A 17,500-nucleotide genomic window follows, 5' to 3' on the forward strand; every position below is an offset into this window, starting at 1 on the left:
ACAATCCCTTTCTCCAGGTATCGTTTTCTGCTTCTCTTGAGCTTTGATAGAGATTAATAATATCCTAGTCTCTTGGTCTCTCAGTCCTTCCCATAAAAACAACACAGCACTCCTCTGTTTAATTACACTGCAATTAGGCCATTAAGGGCGAAAGGGTGCATGTCTCCACAGCTATGCTGCCAGTCCTGTTTACAGTCAGGGTGAGGTCCGTTGGTATGACAATGGCAAACTGTTTTGGGGAACTGACAGACTGAATCACTCAGATTCATCAGATTTAATGGTAGCCGTTCAATGGCAGCAAAGATCAAATAATAACCAATCGCTTTAATCCTCTCTTGTTCCGGGGTGTCTCCCATGAATGTCTGTCCGAGACTGTCTGCATTAAAAACACTGTGTGCGCTCACAGTGCACTTGCCAACCCAAAAGATAAACACTGAGACAAAAGATGCAATGGACATTTGGTACCATGCAGACATCACCAACGACACAACGCCTGCAGCCCTCATGTTTCTCTCCTTTTGAACAGACATCACCAACGACACAACGCCTGCAGCCCTCATATATGGGAAAGTAAGAAACGAAATTTCAATTCTTTGTATGACCAGTGCATGTAAAGAAATTGACAATAAAAGCCGACTTGACTTGACTTGATATTTCTCCCCTGTTGAACAGACATCACCAACGACACAACGCCTGCAGCCCTCATGTTTCTCTCCTGTTAAACAGACATCACCAACAACACAACGCATGCGGCCCTCACGTTTCTCTCCTGTTAAACAGACATCACCAACGACACAACGCCACAAGAAGACATGCTGCTGCCCTTTAGTTAGCTAGCAGTTGATTGATCAGAGGCTTGAAGCTTCTCAAACTAAAATTCAACTAATCCATTTCTGAATAGCTCTGTGCACTACATGTCAGCCGCAACGGTTCCTGTTCTATTTGCCAGCGAGGCCAAAAGTTCCTTCTGGCTGATGGTTGATCTGCTAGTCATGTTTTTTTGCTAGATTTGCTAGATGCTTTACACAAGGGAAGCAAACATGAGGAAGCAAACATATGATTGGGCGTGTGTAATTAGATTGATATGAAACCACAACATTAACTTCACTTCTTCCAGGAAAGTAGGCGGGGCTCTGACATAATGAGTGAGAACTGACCAGTGGCATGGTACTCTGACATAATGAGTGAGAACTGACCAGTGGCCTTGGTGCTCTGACATAATGAATGAGAACTGACCAGTGGCCTTGGTGCTCTCTAGTGTCCACTAGGGTGGTGACGTCGTCTCTCTCTGTCATGTTTTCTTCATGAGTTGCGGTCATGGCACAGAGAGGTGCTGTTATAGCCCTGTCTAATCCTGTTTCAGGCTGTGTGTGCGTGTGTGTGTGTGTGCGTGTGTGTGTGTGTGTGTGTGTATTATTAAACACTGCTAAGGAGCAGCAGTCAAGCGTCTCAGGTGTGGCCATTCTTCTGTTGTGGACGTAGGCGTGCTGTGTGTGTGTGTGTGTGTGTGTGCGTGTGTGTTATTAATGACTAATTAGGTGAAGCCACGTGTCCTAGGTGTGGCCCATTGTTATGCTGGGCACCATGTATATTATTAGCTGCCTATAAGCAGGTGGAGTCCTGTGTCACTGGTGGGTTGAATGCTCCGCTGCTGTTGTGTAAGGAGGTGTGTGTGTGTGTGTGTGTGTGTGTGTGTAGGAGAGGTCCGTCTGTTGGATGACGCCTCCATGTGCCTGGCGCCAGGCTACCAGCAGAGTGCACGAGCAGAACGATCCTAAATGTCCACTCAGGCTCATTACATCACCACACCGGCCAGATGCTTTAAAGAGTCCAGCAGACCAGAACAACCACCACAACAACACAACAAAGGCTCTCTTAGCACTTTCGTAAATACACATCAACCAACCTAACTATACAATTAGCGCTTACGAATATACACATCGATCATCCTAACTATACGCCTCAATTAGCGCTTATGTACACATCAACCAGCCTAACTATACGCCTCAACTAGAGCTTACGAATATACACATCGACCATCCTAACTACCCAGATAACAAGAGGCTGGCGGACCACTGTCAGTCCATTGGGGGCATAGCTAGCGGTCCGCTGGTATTTTGCTCATCGGTTCTCTGGCGGTCCGCTGGCGGGTTGCAGACAAATTGCCCAATTTTTTGCCACTATTAGTCTAAAATCTTTTTCATTTGTTCAGTTATACTCCATACATCATTTTATTAATTTTTCTTAATATTCATGACAAGTTAAATTTAAAGAGATGGTGGTCCAACGGCGGACAACAAGTGGCGCGCCACCAGCGGCATACCACCAGTGGTTTGTCAGCGGTCCGCTATCTGCCTGATTTTGCTATCTACACCTCAATTAGCGCTTACACATCGGCCAGCCTAACTATACGCCTCAATTAGCGCTTACGTATATACACATCGACCAACATACATAACTACACCTCAATTAGTCTTCCTACTAGGCAAACAAGGCAACCTAGCTATCAGGTAGTGACACATAATCTATCATCTATCATAATCTATCTATCACATAAGCTATCAGCTTTGCTACAAGCACCGTAGCTATAGTCTAGGGCAGATTCTCTCTGAAAAAAGAATCATCATAACAGTGGACCCTGTGAATCTATCTGGTGTCCCCAAACTTCCATATGACCCTGCAGTCAGGCTACGCTGTCACGAGGGCCATTCAGAGCCTTAATTAAGGTAAAGAATAGCCATAAATAGCGACGTTAAAGTGCCATAAATAGCGATTAGAGATAACCCCTGGTGCCTGATGAATGCTGTGATTACTGATGGAATGATAACATGTGTCTGTGGACTTTGATTAGTTGAGTCATGGCTCCAGTTTGGCATCCATATTACAGTGGATATGAAACAGAAAGACTATATTATAGATTATTATTCAATTATGACCAATTATGTTAATGATGGCAGCAGCCCAAACAAAGAGAAAGAGAAAGAGAGATGGCGTCATATTGACTGAGAGATAGAGAGACCTAGAGAGAGATCACCTGGTGAAAGAGATATATATCATGACAGAGATTACCTGGAGAAAGAGAGATGGAGTGAGAGAGACCCAGACAGAGCTGGAGAAAGAGAGTGACACCGAGATATCTAAGAGAAACATTCTCTCCCCCTCTCTGGTCTTCCTCTCCGGTCTTCCTTCCTCATTTCCTGACAGCGGTGCATCTCTCAGACAGGTGAGCCAGCAGCAGGTGCCATCAGGAGCACCGCACCAAACCCCTCTACCTGAGACAGCACATACCTGAGACAGTATCTGTATCTGAGATTGCACCTCTGCTGCAACAAACCCCTCTATCTGAGACAGCAAACACACACACACACACACACACACACACACACACATACATACATACAGTACAACTGCATATCTGAATCTAAGTCAGCTCTTTTCAACTCAGACTCAAATTCAAATCAAAAGGTGCTTTATTAGCATGGGAACAGCGTTGCCAAAGCTACTGTTGATAGTAACATACAACACCATCCACCAGTGTGGGGTCAGGTGGGCATAGAGGATCTAGAATTGACAGGAGTAAAGAACAAGAGCAATAATAGGGTGATTTTTCATATGGCCATGTTTTTCATTGTTGTCACAATAAAAAAAAAAAATGTGGGATACCTATTTGGAATTTAGGGAAGAATGCCCGTCTTAGATTTTCACACTTTTCACAATGTAGAAACAAGTGCTCCTCTGTCTCAACCAGGGACATCGTTAGGCCTATTTTGGGGGGGGGTTGAAGCCACCGTAAGACGATCAAAAGCCCCCCCTAAAAATATATATTAATATGCGTCCAAATTCAAATCCATTATTCTCTGTTGAACTGCTCACAGACTACTTATCTCACATAAATATCCCACAGATATCACATGAAAGAGCAGAACCGGACCTTTCCAGTGATATAAGCAGCTAGGTGCTGTGATAAACAGTTTGTGAGAAAATGAACGTTGGACATACATGACATTTTTACATGGTATCACAACTTCAGGCTGAAATTCTGATTGACCATGGCATGCACAGATCAACTGTGCTTTTGAATAGATATTTCTATCATCATGCTTCAGGTGACATGAATGCAACAATCCTGAAACACAAAGTAGTTTTCCTTGACATAAAGGCTGACATATACGCAAGTTTGATCAGATCATACTTTCCTAGATATGGGTAGCCTATACTGTCTTGAAAATTATATAGCCTAGCAAAATAGATAGCCCTTACAATGACCAAAAAGCTTAATAGTAAAATTACACTGAAAATAGCCTAGGCCCCATAGGCCTAATATACAGTTGTCCCCCGAATTATTGGCACCTCTGCTAAAGTTGACTAAAAAGAGGACTATCATCTTTTGGAAATTGATCTTAATGCCTTAAGTAAAAGTTCCCTTGGCCTTTTGAATTAAAATAGCCCCACATCATCACATACCCTTCAGCATGCCTAGAGATTGGCATGGTTTTATTTCAGTTAGCCTATTAGCTGGTTTGATTTGCATTGAGCTCAATGAGCATCAAACCAACTAATAGGCTAACTGAAATAACACCATTCCAACACAGAAGATAAAGCACTTTATCAGGATGCATAGTATCCTGGATCCATGAAATAGCTGGCCTTTAAAAATAAAAATCTGCCTGCCTCTATGGGAATTTAAAATAGGGGTGCCAATAATTATAACCCCTGTATTTTAAGGAAGAACATTTATTTATTTATGATACATTATTCATTCATATACATATTAATACTTTTTTACTTAAGGCATTAAGATCAATTTCCAAAAGATGATTTTATATTCATCTTTTTAGTCAACTTTAGCAGAGGTGCCAATAATTCTGGGGACAACTGTATGTGCTATTTTACACACTGGCAAGATAGGCCTACAATATCAGTCCCCGCAGACTGTTGTTATAATCAGAAAAATATAATCAGCAATATTGCGAGAGTGAAATCTGAGAAATCTTTTCAGGGTTCAGCTCCTGGGTTTTCAGCGCCTCAAAGTGGAGGGAGTTCTGGTACATCCAGAATTTTAAGATTTTTTTCTGAATGGGTAAGGCCAATGGAAAACGGCCTTACTGTGCCCTACATGTATTATTGGGTGTTTTTGATTGAACTCTAAATGTGCTCTAAGCGATGTTGGGTAACGTCATTTCTGTTGACGTTCAAACAAAACAGAGAGCTAGCTACCCCTCCCAATTTGGCTTTTACACACTGGTGTGAGTGCATTGGGTTCTTAAAGAAGGTTTGGGTCCTGTTAGTTAAAATGCAACTAACTGATTCATTGTGGTGTGACATATTTTGATTCCCATCAGCTCACCTAGAAATGTAGGAATTAGGAAGCAGTCTGTGTGTGTGTGTGTGTGTGTGTGTGTGTTAGGTTAGGCAGAGGATCATGCAGGGCACTGATCACACACACCATGGGCCCGAAACTCCTCATATTTCTCTTCCTGCTTGGCCGCTTCCCAGAGGCACCGGGTGACTGAACTCAGGACTGTGTACGAGAACATGATGCCTATGGAGGGTGTGTGCATGTGTGTGTGTGTGTGTGTGTGTCGGGGCGTCATGCAAGCCAAAATTCAGGGGGGGCATAATCAGGCAATTTTTCGGGGGGGGGGGGGGGGGGGGGGGGGGGGGGTCATGTTAGAGGGGGGTCAGAGATTTCTCACCCTGGAAATTTTGATATTCTGGCTGCTAAACATACTAAACAAACAACTGCCCCTTGGACTGAGCACTGCGAACAGTGAGTGCCCAGACCCTACATTTTAATGTGGGTCTGGCTCATCAGGCTAACACTTAGGCCTACTACACATGATTTTAAAACAGTAGGCCTACCATTGCAGTTGTTATGATTTCATTGATATGTGACCTAAGAACAATCTTACATTAAAAAAGGTGCTGAGGTCTGACTTTGTGGTGCTCAGAAATTAAATTATTTTAATCTTAATTCATGTGATGAAGGACTTTGAAAGAAGTTTGACAGGTTTCAGTGCTGAGTAAAGTTAACACTAAATATTTGAATATTTTACTACTAGTAATATATTTTTCATTACCATTATGGCAAGGAATAGGCTACCTCATTTGTAAGTTGCTACCTGCAAATCATGAGCAAGTGACCTGATAATAACCTACAGTAAGTTATGAGCACATGAGAGAGACTATTATACTTTCTTGCCCTCTACATCACGGTCATAGCGATCCTATTTAGGCTATATAAAACAACTTTAGGCCTCCTTTTGAACGGGTAGCCTATCCCTTTTCACTACATGGATTAGCTGCCAGATACGTGAATAGAACAAGTGGAGAAACATCCAACGCGATGCCTTGGGGTGTGTGTGTGTGTGTGTGTGTGTGTTCTGCTTGTGGTGTACGGCACTGCACTCTATAGTGTAACCTAACTGTCATACCACCATTAGCCCATAACACCAAAAAAACACAGACAAGACACAAGACAGACAAACCGAGCTGCTTGGGAACATCTATCTCCCTGGTCTGCTGCCTGAGACAGCCTTGGCCCACAGTCCCAGTGTGTGTGTGTGTGCGACTGTGTGTGTGTGTGTGTGTGTGCATGTTTAGCTCTGTGTGTGTGCGTATCTGTGATGCCAGCGACTGCTGACTCAACCAGCCTTGGCCCACAGTCCCAGCTGTGATTGTGTGTGTGTGTGTGTGTGTGTGTGTGTGTGTGTGTGTGTGTGTGGGGGTCTGTGTCACAGCTCTGATTTGGCATGGTGGACATTGATCTCTGGCCAAGTGTCAGGTACAGCACACACTTCACCCACATACACTTGTGTTGCTCACATGGAGAGCTACACACACACACACACACACACACATTTGCCAGTGCACAAACATCAGCACACAAATACTGACAAACACATACGCACACACAAACTCTCTCTCTCTCTCACACACACACACACACACAGACACACACAGACACACACACACACACACACACGCACTCACACATACATACGCACACACACACACACACACAGTCACACACACACACACACACACACACACACACACACACCAATGTAGGTACAAAGACACACACACAGTCACAACCGAAACAGAGCAGGTAAAAGTAGGTTGTGGATTTGCCTGAGTGGAGATGCTATCAGGCCGCTCATGGGCGGCAATGAAACAGGAAGCCTCCACTGTCCACTGGGACACGACAGGCGTTCACACAACACACACACACACACAATACACACACACTCACACTCGCTCTCACACACACACACACACACACACACACACACACACACACACACTCACACTCACACTCACACTCACACACACGCTCACACACTTACACAAGCCCACACCACAGGGCTTCACACTTCACACACTCACACAAGCTCAAGCTCATACCACATGGCATACACACAACACACACTGGGTCGCACACTCACACGCGCACACACACACACACCACATGGCATACACACAACAACACACACTGGGTCACACCATGAGACTTCCTGTGAAAAGAATGACCAAAAGCCAATGAGATGATCTCAGTCTATCAAAGGCCATTGTGTGTGTAGGAATAACCTAGCAGTGTGTGTGTGTGTGTGTGTGTGTGTGTGTGTGGGTGTGTGTGTCTGTGTGGGTGTGTGTGTGTGTGTGTGTGCGTGTGCGTCACCTCAGTCTATTATAGGACAAGCCTCGGTAAAGAGCTTTCATAGCACACTACACATCCTTTATAGGCCAATTATGCAGCACAACACCAGCATGTTTATAAATAAGGAACCTTAAGCTAAGCATTCTGGTGAGCCTGTCATAAGACACATGGCATTCATTCAACACACGCATATAGGGACACATCAACAAACTCACAATGGATGACCTAAAATCATACATTACAAAGAGTAGCTCACTGGAACATCACAGAAACCGAAACGGAAAAAACGGTACAGAATCTCAGCCCTTCCACATGTGTCTTAGACACTCTGCCTACCAATTTCTTCAAAACTGTTTTTCACCTCATAGCGGCGGATGTCCTTCAAATTGTAAATGTATCACTGCTGTCTGGCACTTTTCCTAAGTCACTGAAAACAGCTGTTGTAAAGCCACTTCTCAAGAAGAATAATAACCTGGATGCCTCCATGCTAAACAATTACAGGCCCATATCCAATCTACCTTTTATTGGCAAAATTATTGAAAAAGAAGTCTTTAATCAATTAACCACCTTCCTAACATCAAATGCGTATTTTGATTACTTTCAGTCTGGTTTTCGGGCAAATCACAGCACTGAAACAGCTCTCATTAAAGTTTCCAATGGCATACGCCTCAACACAGATTCAGGTAAAACATCAGTCCTAGTGCTACTGGACCTTAGTGCAGCATTTGACACTGTTGATCACAATATTTTACTACACAGACTAGAACACTGGGTTGGATTTACAGGCATAGTTATCAGCTGGCTAAAATCATATCTACAAGAAAGGAGCTTCTTTGTTGCCATCGGAAACTGTACCTCAACACCAACGTCCTTGACCTGTGGTGTTCCCCAGGGGTCGATCTTGGGGCCACTATTGTTCAACCTCTATATGCTCCCACTTGGACAAATCATTCAAAATAATTTGATTTCATATCATAGCTATGCAGATGACACACAAATTTACTTAGCTCTATCACCAAACAACTATGGTCCTCTTGAATCTATGTGTCAGTGTATAGAACAAATCAACACCTGGATGTCTCAAAATTTTCTTCAGCTGAACAAAGAAAAAACTGAAGTAATTATATTTGGTAAAAATGAGGAAAGACTTAGGGTTGCCACTCTCCTTGACACAAAAGGGTTGAAGGCAAAGGATACTGTTAAAAATCTTGGTGTATTAATTGACAGTGATCTAAATTTCAACAGCCACATGAAAGCGATAACTAAATCAGCTTTTTACCACCTAAAAAATATTGTCAAACTCAGAGGGCTGATGTCAAAACATGACTTAGAAAAACTCATTCATGCATTTATCTCCAGCAGGGTTGATTACTGCAATGGACTGTTCACAGGCCTTCCTAAAAAGACTATTAAACAGCTTCAGGTGATACAAAATGCAGCAGCTAGGACTCTAACAAAAACTAAAAGAACTGACCACATTACTCCAATTCTTAAGTCCTTGCACTGGCTTCCAGTAAGTCACAGAATTGACTTTAAAGCACTATTGCTTGTTTATAAATCAGTAAATGGAGCAGGACCTAAATACTTGTCAGACATGCTTCAGCAGTACACACCTTCTCGTCCTCTCAGGTCCCAGGTGAAAAACCTGCTAGTAAAACCTACAGTTAGAACTAAACATGGTGAAGCAGCTTTTAGCTGCTATGCGGCTCAGCTGTGGAACCAACTTTCGGATGACATTAAAAAGGCCCCAACTGTAGCCAGTTTTAAATCTAGACTTAAGACCAAACTGTTCTCAGACGCTTTCTGCTAACTGTGCCGAGTTACAAATTCTGAATCTGCCTCGATAATTATTCTACTTTGTCTTTTATTACTTTTTTTACTACTTTTGCCTTTGTTTTTGCTTACTAATTATTCTTTATTTTTAAATGATTTTACCTTGTGTTTTATGTTTTCTTTTTATTATGATCTTTACCTTTTAACTATTCTTTGACTATATTGCCCTTCTATACTTGTATTTGTTATTATTGTTTGGTTTTGTTTATGTAAAGCACATTGAATGACCTCTGTGTATGAAATGTGCTATATAAATAAACTTGACTTGACTTGACTTGACTTGCAATGTTGTGCCTCAAGGTTAGGAAATCTCCTCAGCCTCACAGGGATTACACTGTGGTAAATAGCCATCCTGCCATCCACATACACACATACACACACACACAGAAGGCCCTTTCACACTGGCGAAATCGCCGCGATTTTATGTACCAGAATCGCGGAACGACTGTCCCTTTCACATAGACCGAGGCGGAACGAGGCGGAATCGCCAAATTTACTACCAAGCCCTATAGACATTTTGCCGAGTTTTTTCGTTCCGGCACCAGTGTGAATGGGTCAAGGCGGAAAGGGGAATCTGGGCGGGCATTTCGATGCTATGTCCAGCCCACCACAGGAGATTGCAATCTAACTGATCAAAAGCAGCAATAGCAGAGACAGCACATTATGTCAATCTATAAATTCATAAAGGCTCCAGTCATTCAGTGCCTGCTAGAGTTGACTGTAGCTTGGAATGCAATCAGTTGCCATAATAGGCTATCCTAAAATCCAGCGAAAAAACAAAGCATGAACTCATGAGCGTCTGTCTGCCCTATATGTATATCCTCTCGTTGTAATGCTTACAGATATCTAGGCAATATTTGTAACATTTGTTTTGTATTTGGCCTGTTATAAAATCATGTAGACCTATTGAACAATTTAAACACATTAGGAACCGCAAAGTTGGAGACATGCATAAAGACATTGCTGCAAATTTAAAACCGGATTACTCTGGAATGGCTAACTGTACAGGGACATGCTTTACAACTTTGTGTTCGGTAAGGTTTGCTGTTTATTCTGATATATGGTTTGTCATGTGTTGAGGTAAAGTTCGCAAAGTATTCCACCAAGATGAATGGGTAGGGAGACGGGCGCAAAAAATATGATTAGATTAAAGTTACTTTTCTTGCGAACCGTTTACCACAACAACTAACCACTAACATCGTTTAAAAGCTGAGAAAAAGCTCTTTCGTGTGATACATGTGATGTCTGTGATAATAGGCTACTTCGCAAGTAGTTCAGCAAATGTGGGTGGGACAGAATACCTATACAGAGCAGCAGCTCTGGCCATATCGGCTCTGGCTCACATGATGTAGCCTATGCTTTAAATGCATTATCGCTTCACTACCCAACACGCGAACAAGAAAGAAAAGAAAAAAGAAACCAATGTGCTTATGTCCAATGTGCTTATGGGCGGTGGTAGTGTAGTGGTTAAGGAGCTGGGCTAGCGTGCAGTAGCCTGAAAGTTGTCGGTTCAATTCCCGGCTTCCACCGTTGTGCACTTAACCCCAAGTTGCTCTGGGGACAATGTGATCCCTTGTAATATAGCTGACATATGTAAGTCACTTTGGTCAAAAAGTGTCTGCTAAATGTAATGTAATGTAATGTAATGTAAATGTCGCCATTTTCGATAGGCCCAGGCCTAGAGAAAAGACAGCTATGGTAACCTAACCTAACCAAAAATAATTCAGTGGAAATGCATGGATTCCAGTTGCTGCTACTGGAAGAAACTGGAATCCATGCATTTCCACTGAATTATTTTTGGAATCTGATCCCTTATCATACCTGTTCATTCTTACTCGTTGCTCGACTTATCGTGACTAAATTCAAGATGGCTGCAAACGCTAAACTTCGTGAAGATACTGTCTGTATAAATCGTCTTGTAAGTAAACTACCAGTGCTTTTTCAAAGTTCTCAATGTCTCGTTTTAAATGTCAGGGCCCTCGGAAGTCTACCAATGAAGTGTGGAGATACATTGAGCCTCGTAAATGGGTGTAAAACAGTGATTTATTTGCATGGCTAGCCCGATGCCGAAGCACCACTATTGAAAAAGCTGTTGGTAGCATCGGCTAACTAGCGCCAGATTTTGGAGTGCAGGGGACAAGCCGAGATGGGCTATGAGACATACGTTCACACTCGGTATCATGTTTCAATACACTTTAGGTCAATATCACACCGGAATTCTCCTTTAACTTCGTTGAATAGGGTGTCAGATTTCTACAGAGCCTTCCACGCGAAAACCCGGCTAAAACACACCGTAAAAAGGCCTTAATATGGCAGCATGCAGGTCACCATTTGTCAAACTATGGGCCGCGGTCCGCAATGTGGACAATGGTCTGCAGAGTGAAATTATTCCCGGGCCATCGTCTGATAATTTCCTGCGCAATTGATCAAGGAGCCGCGGACAGAAAAAAAAAAAAAAAATTCTGCAATTAGTAGGAAATACTTGTTTGGTGTCATCAAACATAGAGGCATAGAATTAAGTCGTGGTATGGGCGTTTATTCAATGCATGCGTGTGCACGTTGGTAGCAAAGCTAAGCTTCAACATATTGGAAGGCTATTTAATTATGAAACTACATTTAATAGAACGACGTGGATTTATGCAACTTCCATAAAAAACAGAGCACAGACTATATAAAACACTGTTTGGCATTAAGTATTAAAGTCAGCCAAAAGCTATTAATTAGTCTTAGTTAAAGATAGTTAAAGATCTCCAGATCAGTGATTTCCCAGTAAACAAAATAAAGTCCTGGCGACGTCCCCTAAAGGTCCCCTGACGAACGTCACCTCCTCGACATTGTGTAGGGTTCCCTTTACGTCCTGCGGACCTCTGTGCGGGAGGTCTAAAAGACGTCCACGAGACTTTGAGAGGACGTCCTGTAATGGTCACCGCAACGTTATGTGCGTGACGTTTATATTTCCGCAATGGTAAAAAAAAAAAAAACACAAGCGCGATTTGGTATGGTATTACATCCTGTAAGTCAACGTTGTCAGAGTTGCTAGGAGAGAGGTAGACGGAACATGAACACGCATTAATGACTTGTTCTACAACTGCACAATCAACTTCACCATATTTTCATGCACGTATGAAATCACGTCCTCCGAATGCATCACACTAATGATGAGTAGACATGGACATTTATACCGGGCTAGGATGTGCTGCTTTCACATCTACGGTGTAATTTTCTTAATAAACTAATACGACATTTTAATGGGCATATCCCGTAGCGTATTGTTCAAAATGCGTATTGTTCAAAATATCATCAGAGTAGGCCTAGGCTAGCCTAAGATAAATTGTTCAAACCATATTGTTTCAAAAGATTAAAAACTAATAATAGCCAAAAATACTAAATGAATCGCAATGCATGTTGGGAAGCAAAACTCAACATGAAATAAAGTACATGAAACATAACTAGAATACATTGACGTTATCCACTCGTTTTCTTGGACCTGTGATCAAACAGGGACAGCCTATAAATGTAAGCCTATCTTCCTGGAACATTGCAGATAAAGAAAAATGTACTTTTGAAAAAAAATTCTACTTTGCTCATAGACGCACAACTTCATAAAATGTATGATATGTTGCCTTAGACTACGGTAGGCTAATGCAGCTACTGCTAGAGACTAGATAGATAGATACTTTAGTCATCCCCAGACGTGTAACGTGAAGTCGTGCATGGATGTGATGTCTCCGTCCTGCAGGCGGTAGCCAGAGTGCTCTCAACTCCGCTGCCATGTGTGAATAAACAAACGTCCCCCCCATGTCCCCGGTATAACGTTATTGTCCGGTCCTTAGGAGGTATTTGAAATGACCAAATGCAAATGTCATCCGAGGGACCTGACGGTGACGTCCCCAGAAAGTCCTGCACCGGACGTCACGCAATAACCAAACGATAACTTGCTCCGGACGTCAATAAGGTCACCGGAACGTCCGCTAGAGAACATAACGTTCGGGACCAATCGGGGACGTTGTGAATGTCGGCATAAGGTCCGGATTGTGTTTCCTGAATCCTTACATTCAGGCATTCAAATGAAATGTAATTAACATATAAATATTCTATCAGTGTATAATGCTTGCATGAGGGAAACATCCCAAAACAACGGCACCCATATAACTGCTGTTGTTTTGAGAAGTATTTCTCATGCAAGCATCATGCAACAATGCAAAAACAATGAAACTATTGTAGGCCTAATTATATTTTACATTAGTAAAGCACAGAGGTGGAAAGTAACTAAATACATTTACTCACGTTACTGTATTGAGTAGTTTTTCTGTGTATTTTGTATTTTTTAAGTAGTTTATAAAATCGGTATTTTAAACTTTACTTGATTACTTTTTGAGTGAAGTATTGTACTTCGCTACATCAAAAATCCCATCCGTTACTTGAGTAAAAAAAAAGTTAAGACTAACGAAAACAGAAAGGGAGAGAAAAAAAAATCGCGCCCAACCACTAGCCTAGTGATAATGATCAGCATGTAGCCTACAACAGGACATGAATCAAGCTGGCGTCATGCAGTCTTTCTGAAAGTGATGGAGCTGGATCACGAGATGAATCAGATTAGCCTAACCTATAAAAGTGTATATTCGCTATTCCAATGGGTTGTCTCAGTTCGTTTTAGCACCAATGATTGCGGAGATATTCAAGAAAACACCATGGGATTTCGTGTTTCGTGTTTCGACGTTTGTGCTCACCTTTCTATGGAAAGAAGTTTATTAGCAGTTGTTTCACTTTGATGTCTCTCTTTTTCCTGTTTTGGCCTTTGTTTTTAGTAACCTGACTTGGCTTTCTTGGCGAGAAACACATTGCACCAGCAGCACAACAATTAGCGGTCCACTACTAGCGATGCTCAACTAAATAAACAAAAGATAGACTACTTTATGAATCGTGCAGGCGGACTAAACCATTTAGCTCTTTAGCAAGGGAGAGTGAGAGTGACCTTAGACAGTTTACACTATGTTTTGTAACGTTATACAAAATCCAGTCAGTCAAACTTTACATTTCGTCTGACATTCATTTTTACATTTAATTTGGAAGTTAAAATATTCAGGTAAAATGAATATATGGTGGAAATAAGTATTGAACGCTTTTTTTTTTTTTTTTCAGTAATTAGCCTAAACTTCCAGTGAGTCTATTCAAAATTTTCCCCACACATTATATTAACACACATATAAAAAATCCAAACATAAGAGTTTTGTGTATTAAAGTGGAATGACACAGGAAAAAAGTATTGAACGTGCCTACTGAAATTTCTTCAATACTTTGTGGAAAAGCCTTTGTTTGTAAAGACAGCTTCAAGACATTTCCTGTATGACAAAACTTATTAGTCGCAGTATCAGGTGTGATTTTGGTCCATTGTTCTAAACAGATTCCAGGGGTCCCTCTTGTGAATCCTGATCTTTAGTTCCAGATTACTTCCAGAACTGTTTGAGCTTTTTGCTTTTATCCATCATGAAATGTTTCTTGTGTGACACCTTGGTAATGAAAAACCTTTTTATAGCCCATCAATATGTAAGCTACTAACCAAGCTTATATTAATTTGCGCAGATAGAAAGGATAACTAATCTCTAACTACTTACAGATTCCAGCTCGTTCCTTCCCTTTCCTTGCCTTAGTGCTTTTTCTTAGCGTGTTCAATACTTTTTCCCTGTGTTATTCCACTTCATTACACATGACTCTACTTATGGAGTTGTTTGGATTTTTTATGTGTGGATTACCTGAGTTATTACTAATGCCTGATGAAAATGTTGTGCCCCCTGTATTCCACTTTTCAAGGGCCCTCTCCTCCATTGCCCTATACTTCCCACTTTCCCCCCCAGTTCGACGGCCTTTAATCTGCTGAACCTTCTGCTCGTTTCCAAATATAAAAAAAACTCTCTGCAACTCAACATTGGCCTGCCTGCCTCAGCTGCCTGTGAGGGGCTTTTCAGTTGTGCTGGATTACTGTTCACTGCAAAGCGACCCAAGGATGAGTGCAACTAACTTTGAAAATCAACTACTGCTCAAACTTAAAGAAGAACTCCGGTGATTTTTCACATAGATCTCCATTTCTCAACATCCTTATCAGGCAAGTACCTCCACTCGGCGGCCATATTGCAACACTTTTTGGGCACTTATCGTACATCTATTTCGGCAGAAATGCGTGCGCGTAAGGCTTCACGACACCAATCTTGCTCCAGCAGCGAGATCACAACAGATGATTGGCACGATGTCTTCACAGCACACCACATGATTGGCTCAATGTATTTTACAACACACCACATGATTGGCTCAATGTATTCACATGTCAACGTTTTGCCACGGAAGGGTTGTGATATGTGTAGACAACTGTTACAAACTAACCCCATGCATTACTATGGAGGATTTTTTGAGTGCTGTATCTCCTCATTAGAAAGTCTCTGGTAAAACTGGTTGTTCTGGTACCCCCCCCCCAAAAAAAAAGTAACTAAGTAACTTTTACTTAAAGTACATTTTAAATGAACTACTTTTTACTTTTACTTGAGTACATTTTCAGATCGGTATTTGAACTTGTACTTGAGTAATATTTCATCAAGGTATTGGTACTTTTACTTGAGTACAATATTTTCATACTTTTTCCACCTCTGGTAAAGCAGTACTCTGATGTGCATGTTTTCACAAACTTTTGTGAACAATCTTAGCACTTTAAACACTGACTGTTTTGAAGTGCATGTTTAGCAATATAGTATAAAAATAATAATAATTGTGATATCATTATGATAATATGATGGGGGGTGGGAGGAGGGGGGTGGGTTCATGTAGCTGGGCCCTATGACCCCAAAGTATGCCTTGACTGGGCCTCAGGTCAAAGAAGATTGAGAAAGGCTGATGTAGACAACAAAGCAGCAAGGAGGTATCGTATGATCATTTAAACAAGTTTTATGACAAGGTCAGTGAGGATGGGAAAAATCGTACATTTCTGTGCAAACTTTGCCTGCACTTCAGTCACAGTCATTATTAATTTAATCATTAAATAAAATACAGTGCACGTCTTGGTTCAATAAGTTACGTGCAGTCATTTAATAATGTTTTTAATAAACATTGAACCAGTCCGGCCCTCGGCTTGTAGCAAATTTGTTTTTTTGGCCCTCTAATGTATTTGACTTTGACATCCCTGGCATAACTGCTAACAGTGCGCCTAGGCCTACTGTTAAACACCTGACAAAATATTAAGCTGCTGTTTTCTTTTCATGAACGAGCACTAGGCCTACGTTTAAATGATTATGACTGAATGGAACGTTGCGTTTTTAAGCGCCAGAAACTGCTTATCACGTCGTGTGACAAAGTTTACACCAATCATCATCTTCAAATGTATCCTTATGTTGAGATGTCCATTCTCTTTGCCCTAGGCTATCATTTGTGCACGAAGCATGTTTCAATTAAGACAATACACAAGCTATTTTTTATTGTTGTAATATTGAATGATTTCATGAATAAATTGTACGCACAGTGGCGTACAGGATTACGGCTGGCTGCGCCACTGACCAAGGCCACAGTAGCCTGTGAACCTCTGATTTTCAAGGGAAATCACAGCAAACGCAAGGGCAACTCTTCTCTTCAATTTCCTTCCAAATTACTTTTTATTGTCTGAAGACATCTATTGCAAGAATCTAACATTCTAACAGCAACAGCAAAGCAAATGCAAGCTAACCAAAGTGCAGTTGGTTCTCCCGCCATGGTTTTTGAAATCACACACCTGCTGTATCTGAAGCCCCACGCACGCATAATAAGGCCTACGACTATCACTCTACACGCCCCCTGTTGCACGTCACAATTTAATTTACTATAGCTGATCCTGCCTTCTGGCTCCCAAAATGCCGCATCATGTGAACAGATCAGCAGGCCGGCAAATTTTCACCTCGCTTTCAGACACAAAAAGACGGGCAAAAAGACGTCTCCTCTTCAAATTAGCGGGATCTCTGTGTGAAAAGGCCCTAGAGGCACACACACTAT

At 41.7% G+C, this 17,500-nt stretch overlaps 2 protein-coding genes across 2 annotated transcripts in view; both read right to left on the reverse strand.

Moving 5' to 3' along the window:
* eps8l2 (EPS8 like 2) overlaps positions 1 to 17,500 on the reverse strand; it is a 58,710-nt gene that overhangs the window by 37,170 nt on the left and 4,040 nt on the right. The gene's annotated exons all lie outside the window — the stretch shown is intronic.
* LOC121723647 (transmembrane protein 80-like) overlaps positions 7,277 to 17,500 on the reverse strand; it is a 24,670-nt gene continuing 14,446 nt past the window's right edge. The window contains exon 7 of the transcript XR_006034997.1: positions 7,277 to 7,306. The gene's annotated coding sequence lies outside the window, so the exon portion shown is untranslated. The remainder of the gene's footprint in view (positions 7,307 to 17,500) is intronic.

This window comes from Alosa sapidissima, chromosome 11, assembly GCF_018492685.1.
Source record: "Alosa sapidissima isolate fAloSap1 chromosome 11, fAloSap1.pri, whole genome shotgun sequence".
Taxonomy (NCBI): Eukaryota; Metazoa; Chordata; class Actinopteri; order Clupeiformes; family Clupeidae; genus Alosa; species Alosa sapidissima.